General features: G+C 38.5%; 1 protein-coding gene across 3 annotated transcripts in view; it reads left to right on the top strand.

Moving 5' to 3' along the window:
- The first annotated feature begins 481 nt into the window (after positions 1–481).
- The window catches only part of ATP10D (ATPase phospholipid transporting 10D (putative)), a 363,249-nt gene continuing 345,646 nt past the window's right edge, over positions 482–18,084 (top strand). For 2 of the 3 annotated variants that reach the window (XM_029588237.1, XM_029588271.1), the window contains exon 1: positions 784–901. The gene's annotated coding sequence lies outside the window, so the exon portion shown is untranslated. Of the gene's footprint in view, positions 636–783; positions 902–18,084 lie in introns of those variants that run through there. The other variant, XM_029588247.1, reaches the window with a different exon arrangement.

The following is an 18,084-nucleotide window of genomic DNA, read 5'->3' as shown; positions in this document are numbered from 1 at the left end:
AGTAGAGCTGGTCTCTACTGCGCATTTGCGGGCCGTCGGTCACAGGCCATTTATAAGGTAGATTATAACAAGTGCTCAGAAGAAGAAGTTACAATAAAACAGGGATGATTCTAACTGGGAGTAAAAGAAGAGGAAGATAGAAGTTTAACAAGAGGTAGAACTTTGCGGAGGTTGTTAATGACTATATTAGTTTAACGGAAGATGATCAGTCTTGTTGTATTTAGTGTAGGAGAATCAGTAAGGGTCCGGAAAGGCTTTCTTGAACAGCCATGTTTTAAGTCTTTTTCTGAAGGCTGGTAGACATGGTTCCTGTCGTAATTCTAATGTAAGGTTTCCATGTAAGCCTTGGCCTATCCTAGTTGTGATGAGGTGTTCCTGCTCCATTTTCTTTGAGTAGACAGGGCAAAAGAGCAAAACTAAAAAAAAGCCGCTACCGGTCCACTTCAGGCGAGCACAAACAGGCAGGCTCCTTTGTACTCGGACCTGGCGGCGCAGGCGCCGAGACTTTATTCCATCAGCGGTAGTGGTGGGCGGGCTCTGGCCGGCTGGCGCCAGTGTTTGCCTTCCCTCACGTGTGGGGGAAGGGAGCGCTCCTTTCCGCTCTCTTCTTTCTTCTGATGCGGCTCCGGGTGGAGGTGAGCCGCGTCTGTCTGCCGTCGCACCGTGTCCCTCTGCCATCGTCAAAGCTCGGGTGGCGGTGAGCTAGCCGCGCTGCTGCTGCTGCCGGGGCCTTATTCCCTCAATGGTAGTGGTGGGTGGGCAAAGGGGCGGTCGGTGGGCGGGGTTTGGCTGGCGCCGGTGTTTCTCTTCCCTCAGCGGTGGGGGAGGGAGCGCCCCTTCTTGCTGTTTCCCGCCGGAGGTGACCCGCGTCTGTCCGCCGTCGCCGGGGCTTGGGGTAGAGGTGAGCCGGCCGCGCTGCGCTGCCATAGGGGCCTTATTCCCACAGCCGGAATATATATATATATATATGGTAGAGAGGTGTATAACTCAATAAAAAGTCATATATACTTCTTGGTCATGCACTATTTTGTGTTCTTTGCCCTGCCGATTAATTTCTGCTCACCGAGTCTGAAAAAATGCTGGTCTTCAAGAAACCTGGTGGCGAGGATTTTCTATAATTGCTTCAACCTTCTGGAATGGTTTTCCTACTGAATTACAATTAATGCAAGATTATGCTCTCTTTAGGAAGAAATTTAAGGGTCACTTATATCAGGAGGCTTTCTTTTGCGTGCATTGTCAGAGATTTATTTCCAAGCTTTTTGTATGTGTGACTTATTTGTTTGGTGTAAGTATGTTTGCATCTGTATTTCTATTTGTATTCACAACCTCCTCGTTAACAGATGATACAGGCACTTTAGAGTCATTCACATTTGTGTGCTTTAAAAAAAAAATCTTCCACTTAGAACTGTGTTAAGTAGATTATTGTAAAACATAAACATATCTTGAAATGTCTGTATGTGTCTGAATAGTTATATTGGAGCGTTAGAATATATGGTATTATAAGAGGCTATATGCCTTCTTTCCCCCTGACTGTGCCGTGTGCTTGGTGGTGCATCATGCTCCCTCTTTTGCTGTGTTTAAATCCCATCTAATGATCCAACTTTTTGAAGCTGCTTTTAAATCTTAGGCCTGATGGTTTGTTTTGTTTTTAGCCTCCTGAACTTTCTTTTCTTTTTTAACTATTGTTTTGCTTTATGAAATATCCCAAGTCTCATGTTCTGTATGTTTGTCTTATTTAGGTTGTTTATTGTGTGGACACTGTGATAAGGTGTAAAATATTTATCTTTGCCTTCTTGCACCCTGTCTACAAACATTACAATTAATTTGGAACTCAGCTTCTTGGTTTTGACTGGCACTGCTAACAACCATGTACCTGTGCTATAATCCCTCCACTGGCTACCGGTACAGTGGAGGATAAAGTTCAAAATATTAACTTAAATTCATAGAGCACTCATCGGTGATACACATTATGTATCAGTTTGTGTCTGAAAATCTATAGGCTAACCAGGGTATTAAGGTATGTTGGCCACAGTCTTCTGGACGTCCCTACAAAATGGTCAATTCAGCCCACACCATTTCAAGAGAGAATTTTTGCAGTAGCTGGCCCCCAGTTGGGCAACTCCCTACCTGAACACTTCAGAAAGAACCATATATCACCACTTTCTGGAAACAGGTGAAGACATTTCTTTAAAGAAACATTTTTGCTTTTGTTTCAGTTCTCTGTCTAAACTTTTTCTAGCTGCACTAAGAATGTTAGAACTAGCTGATTTGATAGTGTAGTTTTGTTTGCAGCAGTGCTAGCTCTCCCAGCAGGTTTGTCTTTTTATTGAATATTGTTTTATGTCATCTGTCTGTTTTTATTGAAAGCCATTTAGAACACTGGATAGTGTAAAAATCCTGCAGGAAACAAAATGCACTGTGTAATGGATAAAGAGTAGCAGTGGGTCGCCACCTGGCCAAGATGAAGAAATGCTGAATGTGAAGTGCTTGCAGAAATGAGGCAAATAAATGTGGCAATACAATAATGGGAGACTTCAATTTCCCCAATATTGATTGGGTTCATGTCTCATCTGGACATGGTAGAGAGATTAAGTTTTTTTTTTTTTTTTTGATGCCTCTGTTTCATTGGGGCAGCTGGTCCTACAGCTGACGAGAGAGGCAGCTACTTTAGATTTAGTCTTCAGTGTAATGCATGACCTCGTGTAAGGAGTTACTGTGGTGGGATGACTTATCAACAATGATTATAATGCAATCAAATTTGACATTCTTACTGGAGAAGAGGACATTTTGTAAAACTACTACATACATAACATTTTATAAAGGGGAGACTTTGGTAGAAGGAGGAAAACCTAAAAAGAGCAAGTTTGGATGAGGCATGGGCATTGTTTAAAAATACCTTCTTGAAAGCCAAGAAAAAATGCATCCTATTCATTAAACAAAAAAAAGGTTGAAGAAAGACCAAATGACTGCCAACATGATTTAATGGTGAGATGAAAGAAGCAGTTTAAAGCCTAAAGGACATCATTTATAAGACTGGAAGTAGACCCAAATGAATAAAATAGGCAAGAGCATAAGTACTGGCAAGCTAGATTTAAAACAGTAGTAAGACAGGCCAAGAGAAGCTTATCTTAGAGGCAAGAACAAATCATTTTTCAAGTACTTGTGGGAGAGTCAGTTGGTTCGTGAGATGTAAAAGGGGTAGTTCGAGAGGAAAAGGAAAGAGAAGAAAAAATAAATTATTTTCTTTGGTCTTCACTGAGGAGCATTCCCACTCCAGAAAGATTCTTTGATGGTAGTGATTCTGAGCAATTAACACATCTCTGTAATAATAGAGGATGTAACAGATCATATTGAAAATTAAAGAGTAATAAATCACCAGAAAGATCAGTGAGCCTGATGTTGATGCCGGGCAAAATACTAGAAATTATTCTTTAAAACAAAATTATTTGGAAGTCTTTATATATCTTAGATTTTTTTTGAAGGTGTAAATAAACATATAGATAAAGGTGAGTCAGTTATATATTGTATTTGGATTTTCAGAAGGCATTTGCCAGTGTCTGCCATAAGAAACTTGTAAGGAAATTACAAAGACATGGGATAGGAGGCAGTATTCTATTGAGGATTAACTGGCTAAAAGATAGGAAACAGAGGGTAGGACTAAATAGTAAGCTTTCCAAATGGAGAAATCATTCATGTGTGGTGTAATACAAGGATCTGTACTGGGACAAGTGCTGTTTAAAATATTCATACATGATCTGGCAGTGAGTGAGTTGCTCAGATTTGCAGATAATATGAAATTATTCAAAGTTGTTAGAGGATTCTGAGGTAATATTAAGAGCCCGGGAGACTAGGCATTTGAATGGCAGATAAAATTTGATGTGAAAAAGTGTAAAGCGATCCACAGCACATGGTTCGGAGGGAGGTATCTTCAAAGAATACTAATGACGTATTAGAATTAGGGCATCCCGACAGTGAGGTTCCAATAATAAGAAAAGAAGTCAAAGTGCCTGTAACTAAAAACTCACCTGAGTTAAAAAATTCTAATCTATCCCTATCAATTTAAAAGCAGAATGTAAATAGAAACAAAAAACACACTTTGAAATGTTTGTATGCTAATGCCAGAAGTCTAAGAAGTAAGCTGGGAGAATTAAAATGTATAGCAGTGAATGATCTCAGAAAGCAAAGAGGTAGGCGATCTATAATTGCCGTCAAGTGAACACAAAAGGATAGATGCCTTGATCTTTTTCAAATATTTATTAAAGTAGAGACGTATTCATAAAACCGCCAGACTCAGGCCGAGTTTCGCAGCTCAACAGCTGCTGCCTCAGGGGCTACAAACAAACCATATAATAAACAATCAATAAAACTAAAATCTTTTAAGCAAATTAGGGTAACATCCAAATGACTCATGCAACATCGTCATTAAGATATTATAAATATTAAACATTAAAATGACATCAATATTTAAACAAAGTGATTATTGTACCCCATAGTGTACAAAAATTAGATCATATCATTCTGTAATAATTACTTTACCTTAGACAATCCAAGGTCTTGAATGAAATACAGTGGTGTAGTATCATCAAGCAACAAGTAACTAACAGGCTGAATACAGTACAGTGCGCGCCTGCTTTTGGACGCGCGTTTTCCCTTACCCCTTATTCAGTAAGAGGAGGAAAACGCGCGTCCAACCCGTGGCACCTAATAGCGCCCTCAACATGCAAATGCATGTTGAAGGCCCTATTAGGTATGCGCGCGGGAAACAGTAAGTAAAATGTGCAGCCAAGCCACACATTTTACTCTAAGAAATTAGCGCCTACCCAAACGTAGGCGCTAGTTTCTGCCGGCACCGGGAAAGTGCACAGAAAAGCAGTAAAAACTGCTTTTCTGTGCACCCTCTGACTTAATATCATAGTGTAAGCATATCATAGTGATATTAAGTCGGATGTCCTGAAGGGTAAAAAAAAAAGAAAATTTAAAATGTCGGGCCGAAAACCGGACGCTCAATTTTGCCAGCGTCCGATTTCCGAGCCCGTGGCTGTGAGTGGGCTCGAGAACCGACACCGGCAAAATTGAGCGTCGGCTGTCAAACCCGCTGACAGCCGCCGCTCCTGTCCAAAAAGAGGCGCTAGGGATGTGCTAGTGTCCCTAGTGCCTCTTTTTACCGCCGGGCCTGATTTAAATACATTTTTTTAACTGTATCGTGCGCACAGGAGAGTGTTCTGTGCGCTCTCCCGCGTTTTTACTGTATCGGCCCGTATGTCAGCAATGCAAAAACTATAAAAAAATATGCAAAACATTATTATAAACCTTTTTGATCTCTTATTAAATGCTAACCTTTATCCTTATTCTCCATGTGACAAAAAACTTTCCTAAACTTCTGACTGTGAGTCATATTGTTACAATGTCATTTAACATAATAATGTAAGCATACGACTACCAACACAATATTAAGAACAAGATTCAAGTATCACTGAATGCTGTATAAATGTGCACATAAACTGAAATGTGAAATAGATTGATTTAAAAACAAAGTGGCTTAAAAACGATATTGGGCAAAAAGTTGATAAATAAAAAAAACATGAAATTATCTTAAATGTTGGTTTTTGCCGCAGTGGTTAACATACAGACCCTTCCGATCGCTTAATAAAAATGTAAAAATTGTAAAAATGATCGGTGCCAAAACAAACGCCAATAATATTGTGCTTTTTCTGGCTAAACATTAAAAAGAACAGACACACTAATTGAACATCTGAGCGCGGCTGTATGCTTGACTCTAAACACATTGATTATTCGTCTGAGCGCTGTTAGGGAAAAGGCATGCCAACACATAGAAAATCCATCTAAACGCAGTGTGAGGACAAAAGCATGTATAAATAGTGGGGTAGATTTTATAAATTTACGCAAGCGCGTACTTTTGTTCGTGCACCAGGCGCGAACAAAAGTACGCTGGATTTTGTAAGATACGCGCGTATCTTATAAAATCCGGGGTCGACGAGCGCAAGGGGGTGCACATTTGTGCAACCTGCGCGCGCTGAGCCCGGCGCGCGCTGCCTGTTCCCTCCAAGGCCACTGCCTGTTCCCTCCAAGGCCGCTCCGAAATCGGAGCGGCTTCGGAGGGAACTTTCTTTCCGCCACCTCCCCGGCCCTATCTAACCCCTCCCCCTACCTTTGTTGGCAGATTTACGCCTGCCAAAAGCAGGCGTAAATCTGCGCGCGCCAGCGGGCTGCTGGCGCACCATCACCCGACCCAGGGACTGGGCCGGAGGCCTCGACCACGCCCCCGGGCCGGCGCCACGCCCCCTCCCGCCCCTTTTACGAAGCCCCGGGACTATGCGCGCGCCGGCGGCCTATGCAAAATAGGCGCGCGAGTGCCCTGCGCGCGTAAATCCGGCCGGATTTACGCGCGCAGGCCTTTTAAAATCCGGCCCAGTGTGTTTTAACTCAAAACCTTTTACTAGAACGCAGGGATGCATGCAAACAGCTTATTATATATTATATATATATATATATATATATATATATATATATATTTTTTTTTAATTTTTATATACAGCATTTTTATATACAGACTTTTACAGAATTACTGATCAATTCGGTTTACATTCTAACAATAACATTGACAAGTAAATGTCTTACAATGAACATTTATATATATATATATATATATATATATATATATATATATATATATATATATATATATATATATATATATGAGACAAAAACGTGTATTAATAATGGGGTACATTTTAAAAGACCGCGCGCGTACTTTTGTTTGCGCATCAGGCCGCGCGTATCTTATAAAATCCGGGGTCGGCGCGCTCAAGGGGGTGCACATTTGTGCAACTTGCGCACGCCATGCCCTGCGCGCGCTGCCCATTACCTCTGAGGCCGCTCCGAAATCGGACTGGCCTCGGAGGGAACTTTCCTTCCACCCCCCCCCCCCCCTGCAACTTACACAGCAATATGCCCATGCAATAAATTTTACATAGGCAAAATTAGAGAGTTTAACAAACATAGAGCATAAAAGCAGTATAAAATGTGGTGTGATGTCAAAACCCTTGGTCGAGCATTCTGCAGAGTATAATCATAAGTTTGAGCAATATAAGTTCTGTGTGATCCAACAACCCACTCTTAATTGGAGAGGAGGGAACCTGGAGAAATTATTGTTGCAAGTAGAACAAAAATATATATACGAGTTTAACACCTTGGCTCTTAATGGATTAAACGTGGAAACGGATTACTCTGTATTTTTATGAAATTGATTACTGTCTGTAATACTGTATTTTATGATAAACTATTATTAGCTGCAATGTTTACATATATATTTTATTTATTTATTTATTTATTTTTTACCTTGGTTCTGATTTTTTTTATTTATCCATGTGGCAATAATTTTGGTTTTAATGGCTGTATTTTTTAGTCTCTGTGTTTTGTTTTTATTTATGGTTATTTATATATGATCATTACATGGTTTTCTTTTCTGAGTCTGTTCTGTTCTGTTATTCAGAATGTTTTCAAGATCATGTTTTACTATATGATGTGTGCACTATTTGAGTCTGCTTTGCAATAATTTTTAAATTAGTTTTTACACAATAGTTCATTCACTGTTTGATGTCAGACCAATTCCTGTACAAATTGTATGTATTTTTAAAAAACATTCTAGTAGTAGTATTTGTATAGAATTTATGTGGCTTAAGAATGGCATTTCAACCATATTTCATTAATATTGTGCATCCCTCTGATCGTACACTCTAAACCACACCCATCCAGTTGATTGACAGTATTTTTTAGTCAAAGATAAGTTCTTAAATACATTATATTTTTTATCTTTCTATGTTTTACACTTGTTCTTACAATTTTCTGTCAACATCTAAACAAATTAAAAACATTTTTGGTGGTTTTATTTTTTTTGGCGCCAAAAATAGCCCTTTAAAAAATGGTGGACTGATAGCATCTAGAAAGATACCGGTAGCGACTGTATTCTGAACGGTGAATCGCAGGTAAATTTATTTTTATTTTGATTGCTTTTTAAAGTGATGTTCATGCCTGCAGTCTGCGCTTTTTATTTGTTTTTATTTGTTTGGTAAAAGGATTTTGAGTTAAATATGCCTTTGCCACAACACCATGTTTAGACTAATACTTAGTGTGTTTATTTGCCTCAATACCGCGATATTAATAAGTTGTTTTGCATGCATCCTTGTGTTTTAGTTAAACGTTTTGAGTCAAAGCACATTATTAATACATGGTTTTTGTCCTCAAACTGCGTTTAGATGGATTTTCTATGTGTTTGCATGCCTTTTCCCTAACAGCACTCAGACGAATAATCAATGTGTTTAGAGTCAGGCATACAGCCGCGCTCAGATGTTCAATTAGTGTGTCTGTTCTTTTTAATGTTTAGCCAGAAAAAACACAATATTATTGGCATTTTTGTTTTGGTACAGATCATTTTTACAATTTTTACGTTTTTATTAAGCGATCGGAAGGGTCTGTATCTTAACCATTGCAGCAAAAACCCACATTTAAGATAATTTCATGTTTTTTTATTTATCAACTTTTTGCCCAATACCATTTTTAAGCCACTTTGTTTTCAAGTCAATCTATTTCACATTTCAGTTTGTGCACATTTATACAGCATTCAGTGATACTTGAATCTTGTTCTTAATATTGTGTTGGTAGTCGTATGCTTACATTATTATGTTAAATGACATTGTAACAATATGACTCACAGTCAGAAGTTTAGGAAAGTTTTTTGTCACGTGGAGAATAAGAATAAAGGTTAGCATTTAATAAGATCAAAAAGGTTTATAATAATGTTTTGCATATTTTTTATAGTTTTTGCATTGCTGACATACAGTTACTTGTTGCTTGATGATACTACACCACTATATTTCATTCAAGACCTTGGATTGTCTAAGGTAAAGTAATAATTATTACAGAATGATATGATCTAATTTTTGTACACTGTGGTACAATAATCACTTTGTTTAAATATTGATCACCATTTTTTAAATTTTAATTTTTAATATTTATAATATCTTAATCACTCTCACATGAGTCATTTGAATGTTACCCTAATTTGCTTAAAAGATTTTAGTTTTATTGATTGTTTATTATATGGTTTGTTTGTAGCCCCTGAGGCAGCAGCTGTTGAGCTGCGAAACTCTGCCTGAGTCTGGCGGGTTTATGAATACGTCTCTACTTTAATAAATATTTGAAAAAGATCAAGGCATCTATCCTTTTGTGTTCACCTAGCAGTGAATGATGACATAGACTTAATTGGCATCTCAGAGACACGGTGGAAGGAGGATAACCAATGGGATAATGCTATACCGGGGTACAAATTATATCGCAATGACAGAGAGGAGCACCTGGGAGGCGGTGTAGCGCTTTATGTCCGGGATGTCATAGAGTCAAACAGGATAAACATCCTGCATGAGACTAAATGCACAATCAAATCTTTTTGGGGAGAAATCCCTTGTGTATTGGGGAAGACTAAAGTGATAGAAGTATACTACCGTCCACCTGGCCAAGATGTTGAGACACAGTGAAATGCTAAGAGAAATTAGGGAAGCTAACCAAATTGGTAGTGCAGTAATAATGGGAGATTTCAATTACCACACGGGCTGGAACTGCACTCTCAATCAAATATCCAAACACAAAAAGTGCAGAATAACTTATTGGATCCAAGTATTTTATTTGATGGACATTTCAAATGGCAACTCCACTGTCAAGATTATCATATAATCCCAAAAGCAGGTAGGGGTCCCCCAACACGGACCCCGTGTTTCGCCCACTGGCTGCGTCGGGAGGGACAGCACCGTATAATCACACAATCTTGAAACAATTCAGCAACGGGTAAACAGGGAGTGCCACTCGCCAGTGGGCGAAACACGGGGTCCGTGTTGGGGGACCCCTACCTGCTTTTGGAATTATACGATAATCTTGACAGTGGAGTTGCCATTTGAAATGTCCATCAAATAAAATACTTGGATCCAATAAGATTTCAATTACCCCAATATTGACTGGGTAAATGTAACATCGGGACATGCTAGAGAGATAAAGTTCCTGGATGGAATAAATTAGTTTTATGGAGCAATTGGTTCAGGAACTGACGAGAGAGGGAGCAATTTTAGATCTAATTCTCAGTGGAGCACAGAATTTGGTGAGAGAGGTAATAGTAAGGCCGCTTGGCAATAGTGATCATAATATGATCAAATTTGAATTAATGACTGGAAGGGGGACAGTAAGCAAATCCTCTGCTTTTGTGCTAAATTTTCAAAAGGGAAACTTTGATAAAATGAGAAAAATAGAAAAAACCCCCGAAAGAAGCAACTACAAAGGTAAAAAGTGTGCAAGAGGTGTGGTCATTATTAAAAAAAAAAACAAAAAAAAACCCAAACTATCCTAGAAGCACAGTCCAGATATATTCCACACATTAAGAAAGGTGGAAGGAAGGCAAAACGATTACAGTCATGGTTAAAAGGTGAGGTGAAAGAAGCTATTTTAACCAAAAGATCATCATTCAAAAATTGGAAGAAGGATCCAACAGAAGAAAATAGGATAATGCATAAATGTAGGCAAGTTAAATGTAAGACATTGATAAGACAAGCTAAGAGAGAATTTGAAAATAAGTTGGCCGTAGAGGCAAAAACTCACAGTAAAAATCTTTTAAAATATATCCGAAGCAGAAAGCCAGTGAGGGAGTCAAGTTGGACCGTTAGATGATCGAGGGGTTAAAGGGGCACTTAGAGAAGATAAGGCCATCGCGGAAAGATTAAACAATTTCTTTGCTTCGGTGTTTACTGAAGAGGATGTTGGGGGGGATACCTATACTAGAGAAGGTTTTCATGGGTAATGATTCAGATGGACTGAACCAAATCACAGTGAACTTAGAAGATGTGGTAGGCCTGATTGACAAGCTGAAGAGTAGTAAATCACCTGGACCGATTGGCATATACCTCGGGGTTCTGAAGTTACTCAAAAATGAAATTTCAGACCTATTAGTAAATATTTGTAAACTATCATTACAATCATCCATTGTACCTGAAGAGTGGAGGGTGGCTAATGTAACCCCAATATTTAAAAAGGACTCCAGGGGTGATCCAGGAAATGACAGACCAGTTAGCCTGACTTCAGTGCCAGGAAAAATAGTGGAAAGTGTTCTAAATATCAAAATCACAGAACATAGAAAGACATGGTTTAATGGAACGAAGTCAGCATGGCTTCACCCAAAGCAAGTCTTGCCTCACAAATATACTTCACTTTTTTGAAGGAGTTAATAAACATGTAAACATCTAAACCCAGCTGACCTACTCAACTCATCCACTCCCATATTAAATCACTCACCACATGTTCGAGATCTAGGTATCATGCTAGACAATCAGCTCAATTTTAAAAAATTCATAAGCACAACCACCAAAGACTGTTTTTATAAGTTACAAGTCTTAAAAAAATTGAAGCCTCTTCTTTATTTCAACGATTTTCGGATGGTCCTACAAGCCATTATTCTATCAAAAGTCGACTATTGCAATTCGCTTCTCTTTGGCCTTCCATATTCATCCATCAAACCCCTCCAAATGCTACAGAACTCTGCAGCCAGAATCCTTACCAATACGAATAAAAGAGATCACATCACCCCCATTCTCAAGCTCCTCCACTGGCTGCCTATAAAGCAAAGGATCCTATATAAAGTACTCACCGTAATTCATAAATCCATTCACAATATCTCTCCTCTTCAATTATGTAACCAACTACGCCCTCACTCCTCCTCTAGACCCATCAGAGGAGCATATAAAGGCACACTCTATGTACCTTCAACAAAATCCTCGCATCATAAACGTGCCATATCTACAGCAGGCCCCATTCAATGGAATGTGCTCCCACCAGACATTCGGCTTGAGTTCTGCCACTCTTCATTCAAAAAAAAACTTAAAACCTGGCTCTTTAGCCAAGCTTTTCCAGGACCATGATCATCATTTTTTCCCCTCCAACCAGCAAGAACATATCTTCTTCACAAACCCCCATTTTCCATACCACTACCTACTTCGGTATCTAATCTCTTGCTGCAGGACACTTGAGACTTTCTCACTTATACGTTATAATTTTTATGCTCAATAAGACCTGTCAACTTAATTGTTTAAGTCTTTTTTTTTTTTTTTTTTCTCCTTTATCTTTTGGTCATCAATGTTACAACGTTATTGTTAAATTTTGAACTTATGTACACTGTTCCAAGTTTCATAACCTTGTTCTATGTAATGCCTTTTGGCAATTTTCATGTTCTGTTTCAATGTAAACCGATGTGATCTTTATTTCATATAGGAACACCGGTATATAAAAATCTAAAAATAAATAAATAAATGTAGATAAAGGTGAACAGTAGATGTAGTGTATTTGGATTTTCAGAAGGCGTTTGACAAAGTTCCTCACGAGAGGCTTCTAGGAAAAGTAATAAGTCATGGGATAGGTGGCGATGTCCTTTTGTGGATTATAAACTGGCTAAAAGACAGGAAACAGAGAGTAGGATTAAATGGACAATTTTCTCAGTGGAAGGGAGTGGGCAGTGGAGTGCCTCAGGGATCTGTATTGGGACCCTTACTTTTCAATATATTTATAAATGATCTGGAAAGAAATACGACGCGTGAGGTATTCAAATTGGCAGATGATACAAAATTATTCAGAGTAGTTAAACCACAAGCAGATTGTGGTAACTTGCAGGAAGACCTTGTGAGACTGGAAAATTGGGCATCCAGATGGCAAATTAAATTTAATGTGGCTAAGTGCAAGGTGATGCATATAGGGAAAAATAACCCATGCTATAGGAGTTACCACCCAAGAAAAGAGATCTAGGCGTCCTAGTGGATAACACATTGAAATCCTCGGTTCAGTGTGCTGCAGCAGTCAAAAAAGCAAACAGAATGCTTAGAATTATTAGAAAGGGAATGTGAATAAAACGGAAAATGTCATAATGCCTCTGTATCACTGCATGGTGAGACCGCACCTTGAATACTGTGTACAAATCTCATAGGCACATCTCAAAAAGATATAGTTTTGATGGAGAAGGTACAGAGACGGGTGACCAAAATGATAAAGGGGATGGAACAGCTGCCCTATGAGGAAAGACTAAAGAGGTTAGGACTTTTCAGCTTGGAGAAGAGACGGCTGACAGGGGATATGATAGAGGTGTTTAAAATCATGAGAGTTCTAGAACGGGTAAATATGAATCGGTTATTTACTCTTTCGGATAATACAAGGACTAGGGGGCAGTTCATGAAGTTAGCATGTGGCACATTTAAAACCAATCGGAGAAAGTTCTTTTTCACTCAACGCACAAGTAAAACTCGTGCGTTGAGTGAAAAAGAACTTTCTCCGATTGGTTTTAAATGTGCCACATGCTAACTTCATGCTAATTTGTTGCAGGGGATGTGGTTAGTGCAGTTAGTGTAGCTGAATTTAAAAAAGGATTGGATAAGTTCTTGGAGGAGAAATCCATTACCTGCTGTTAATTAAGTTGACTTAGATAATAGCCACTGCTATTACTTGCAACAGTAACATGGGATAAACTTAGTTTTGGGGAACTTGCCAGGTACTTGTAGCCTGGATTGGCCACTGTTGGAAACAGGATGCTGGGCTTGATGGATCCTTGGTCTGACCCAGTATGGAATGTTCTTATAGGGGAAAATAATCCCAACTACAGGTAAACAATGCTGGGTTCTTTTTTAGGAGGAGTTAGGCAGGACGAGGACCTTGGAGCCCTTGTGTAAAATATATTGAAATTCTCAGCTCAGTGGCTGCGGTAGTCAAAAATTAAATAGATTATTAAGCATGATCCGAAAAGTAATGGAGAATAAAATGGAAAATCTTGTAAAGCCTCTGTATCGATCCATGGTATGACTACATGCTGAGTATTGTATGCAGTTCTGGTCACACCTTCTTAAAAACAACATAGAGGAACTAGGAAAGGAGCAAAGGAGGACAAAAATGATAGAAAGGAATAAGAGGCTATTCAGGTTAGGGCTTGGAAAAAGAGACAGCTGAGAGGGGACATGATACATGTTTATAAAATCATGAGTGAATAGGAACAGGTAAATAAAGGATGGTTATTTACCCTTTCAAATAAACAAGTAGAACAGCTCGCTTACTATGTGGTACAAGACAATTTGACCATATATGCTCACTACTCTGGCTGCCATTTTAGTATTACATTTTTATGTAACACAAAGAGCTTGAAGATCTGCAAACAAGGTTCTGTTAGAGGTCCCTTCAATACATAGCACCCATTTAACTGAAGTGTGGGAGACGGCTATCTCTATTACTGGTCCCGAGCTCTGGAAGCCGTTGTAGTTTAGAGTATGTACTAACTTCAGAGTTTTTAAGAATGATCTAACGACATGGCTTTTTGAAATGGCATTTATGAATTATCACCCAAGCAGTTATTTTTTGTTTTCTTTGAAGGTACTGTGATGCTTACATACTTTGTATGTGTGTTAATTTTTTAACCATTTTGGTCTACTATGGAAAAACAGTATATAGGTAAGTAAAATAAACCAGTAGATATAAAACAAATCATAGGAAGTAGTTTTTCACTCAATGCACCATCAAGCTGCGTGAATCTGTCGCCAGAGGATGTGGGCAAGGCGTCTAGCTTAGCCAGATTTAAAAGAGATTTGGATGAGTTCCTTGAGCAAAAGTCCACAAAACATTATTAGGTAGACTGTGAAAAGCCATTGCAATCTCTGGGGTTAATAAGAAGTAGATCTAATTTTTTAAATCTGCTAGCTACTTATGACCTGAACTGGCTGCTGTAAGGGGAAGGAGGTTGGGCTCTATTGACCTTGGTCTGACCTAGCATGACATTTCTTATCTTCTTAGCCCTATTTATGCACAGAAAACAATGCTTGTGCACAAATCATGTTTTCTAAGCTTAAATACACAGTACAGGATCCTGCACCACGAGCTCCGGGTTCAGCCCCATACACACAAACTTTACTTCACTTCTGACCAGAAGTTACATATCCAGTGTTAAGAAAATGTGAGTTAAGCCTATGTACCTCTCTGCACGGGAGAGTACTAGCTAATACGTTGATTAACATGGAATTTGAATGGAGGAGCACTTATTTGTGTGCCCAGTTATGGTTGCATGCATATTATTTTTCTGTGCTAAATTTATTTAGATTTCTATCCTATCACTGAAAGCGCTCAGTGAGTACATACAATAAAATAATATCAGTAAAGAAATTTCACAGAAATAAAAGATTTTTTTACTGTTTACTATATAGCATATCATACTGACATCTGTGCCAAGCAAATTGGTAGAAAGTATCATGAACAAAATTGCTGAACATATACGAAGGCATAGTTTAATGCAGGGGTGGGCAATTCCGTCCTCGAGGGCTGCAAACCAGTCGGGTTTTCAGGATATCCTTAATGAATATGCATGAGAGAGACCTGCACACACACTGCCTCAGTTGTATGCAAATCTATTTCATGCATATTCATTAGGGGTATCCTGAAAACCCGACTGGTTTGCAGCCCTCGAGGACCAGACTTGCCCACCCCTGGTTTAATGGGACAAAGCCAACATGAATTTGGCCAAAGGAAGTCTTTCCTTGCAAATTTGCTACTTATTTTTTTGAGGGCGTAAATAGCTGTGGATAAAGGTGAGCCAGTTGATTTAGTGTAACTGGATTTCCAGAAAGCATTTGACAGTCCCTCATGAGCAACTTCTTAGGAAATGTAAAAGTCATGGGTTAAGGGGCAGTGTTTTATTGTGGATTGCAAACTGGTTAAAAGATAGAAAACAGAGAGTAGGTGTAAATGGTAAATTTTCCCAGTGGAGAAAAGTGAATAGTGGAGTGCTCCAGGGATCCGTTCTGGGACCATTGATTTTTAATATATTTATAAATGACCTGGAAATGGGAAAGTGAGTGAGGTGATCAAATTTGTCGATTACACAAAATTATTCAGGTGTTAAATCACAAGAGGATTGTGAGAAACTGAAAGAGGACCTTGCAACACTGGGAGACTGGGCATGCAAATGGAAAATGAAATTTAATGTGGGCAAGTACAAAGTGATGCACTTAGGGAAGAGTAGCCCAAATTTTAGCTACACAATGCAAGGTTTAACATTAGGAGTCGCCATTCAGGACAAGGATCTAGGCATTTATTGTTAATACGTTGAAATCTTCTATCAAGTGTACAGCAGCAACCACGAAAGCAAATAAAATGCTAGGAATTATTAGGAAAGGAATGGAGAATAAAACAGAGAATATCATGATGCTTCTGTATGTCTTCATGGTGCGATCTTAGATTGAGTATTGTGTACAGTTCTGGTCACTGCATCTAAGAAAAGGTACATAGAAGGGTGACTAAAATGATAAAGGGGATGGAACAATTCTTCTATGAGGAAACGTTAAAGAAGTTAGGACTCTTCAGCCTGGAGAACAGACGGCTGAGGGCAGATATGATAGAGGTCTGCAAACTTAAGTGGAGTGGCACGAGTAAATATTAATTGGTTGTTTACTCTTTCAAAGAATACACACTCTAGGACACACAATGAAGTTACTAGGTGATACATTTAAAACTAATAAGAGAAAATATTTTTTACTAAATGCATAATTAAGCTCTATAATTCATTGCCAGAGGATTTGGTGAAAGCTATTAGTATAGCTGCGTTTAAAAAAGGTTTGGACAAGTTCCTGGAGGAAAAGTCCATTAATGTGGATTTGCAGAAATCCACTTCTTGTCTCTGAGATAAGCAGCTTGGGATCCTGCTAGGTATTTATGAGCTGGATTGGCCACTGTTGGAAACAGGCTTGATGGACCTTTGGTTTGACCCAGTATGGCAAATCTTGTAGTTTAGCTTATAAACTTTTCATCCAATCACAGTTGACAAAAAGGGACTTATTTGATCTAAATATTCTATAAATAGAATAAAAAGTCTTTAGTACCTTTCAAAATATCAGTAGATCAGTAATACCTTTCCACAAGATGTTAGAATTATTTCAACGTTTTGGTCCTGCACAAAAAATGTCCAAAATGATATTCATGATATTTTGGGATGACCTGTTTTGAGATGCACAAGCGGTCATAATAGATTCACGAGGAACTAATTTCTCTTTTGGATATTTTGTGGCTCAACTATACAAAGCTTTAAACCAAAAGTAAAGTTCTGAACATAATGTAGGAGGAGATTGGTTGTTAGTGGTGATTTCAATACTGATGTGAACTGCAGATTTCTATTTGCACCAGGAATCGGTTGAATATCACTGTTCTGAACAAATTATAATCTCTGAAGAGCCCTCTTTGGAAGCCTCATACATAAAGCATTGCAGTAGTCTGTTTTTCAGATCACAAGTGCTTGGTAATTATTCTGAGATCATCACAAGAGCAAAAATGTTATACATGTCTAATTGTACAAAGTACTATAAAACTGCAGATGACTGCAGTAATCAAAAATTCCAGTATCAAAAAAGAAAACTTGAAGTTCCAATAAACGAATATTTTCAGTCACTAGTAGAACAGTATCACATAGCATGACTATTGAGGCATCCACAAAAATACTGTCTTCCTAACCCACAGCAGCTCTAATTTCATGGGGTTAACTTTGTTGGCCTGATGCCAACTAACAATACTCCTCACCCCCAGCCATGATTCAATTTGTCTAGAGCTCTGTCTTGGTGACCCAAAGAGCAACATATGTTATATCATCTGAATAGATGAAGACCTCAAAGTCAAGTTCCTTTATCACCCTAGTTAGTGGCAGTAGATTATTGTTAAATATGATTGATTGACAAATGCTAGCTTTGTGGCAATCTTTAGGTCATTTCCGAAGATGCTGAAAACCTCAAATAACCTGGTTTGATTTCTGTTGGTCAAGAAAGAAATGCACGAAAGAGAGGCTAGCCAACCACACAAAGCTGAAAATAATGTGGCTTAGAGAAACAGAAGTGCCAAAGGTAAAAACCAAGTCAGATAATTCAAATAAAAATATGATTGCCAAACTGTCAGTTTAAATACAAATTTTACTATAAAATTTTACTATAAAAATTAAATAGCTTTTCTCATTTGCTTTATTATTTA

This window comes from Rhinatrema bivittatum, chromosome 1 (genome assembly GCF_901001135.1).
Source record: "Rhinatrema bivittatum chromosome 1, aRhiBiv1.1, whole genome shotgun sequence".
Taxonomy (NCBI): Eukaryota; Metazoa; Chordata; class Amphibia; order Gymnophiona; family Rhinatrematidae; genus Rhinatrema; species Rhinatrema bivittatum.
Note: the sequence above shows the minus strand (reverse complement) of the source record. Positions and strands in the feature narration are given on the sequence as shown.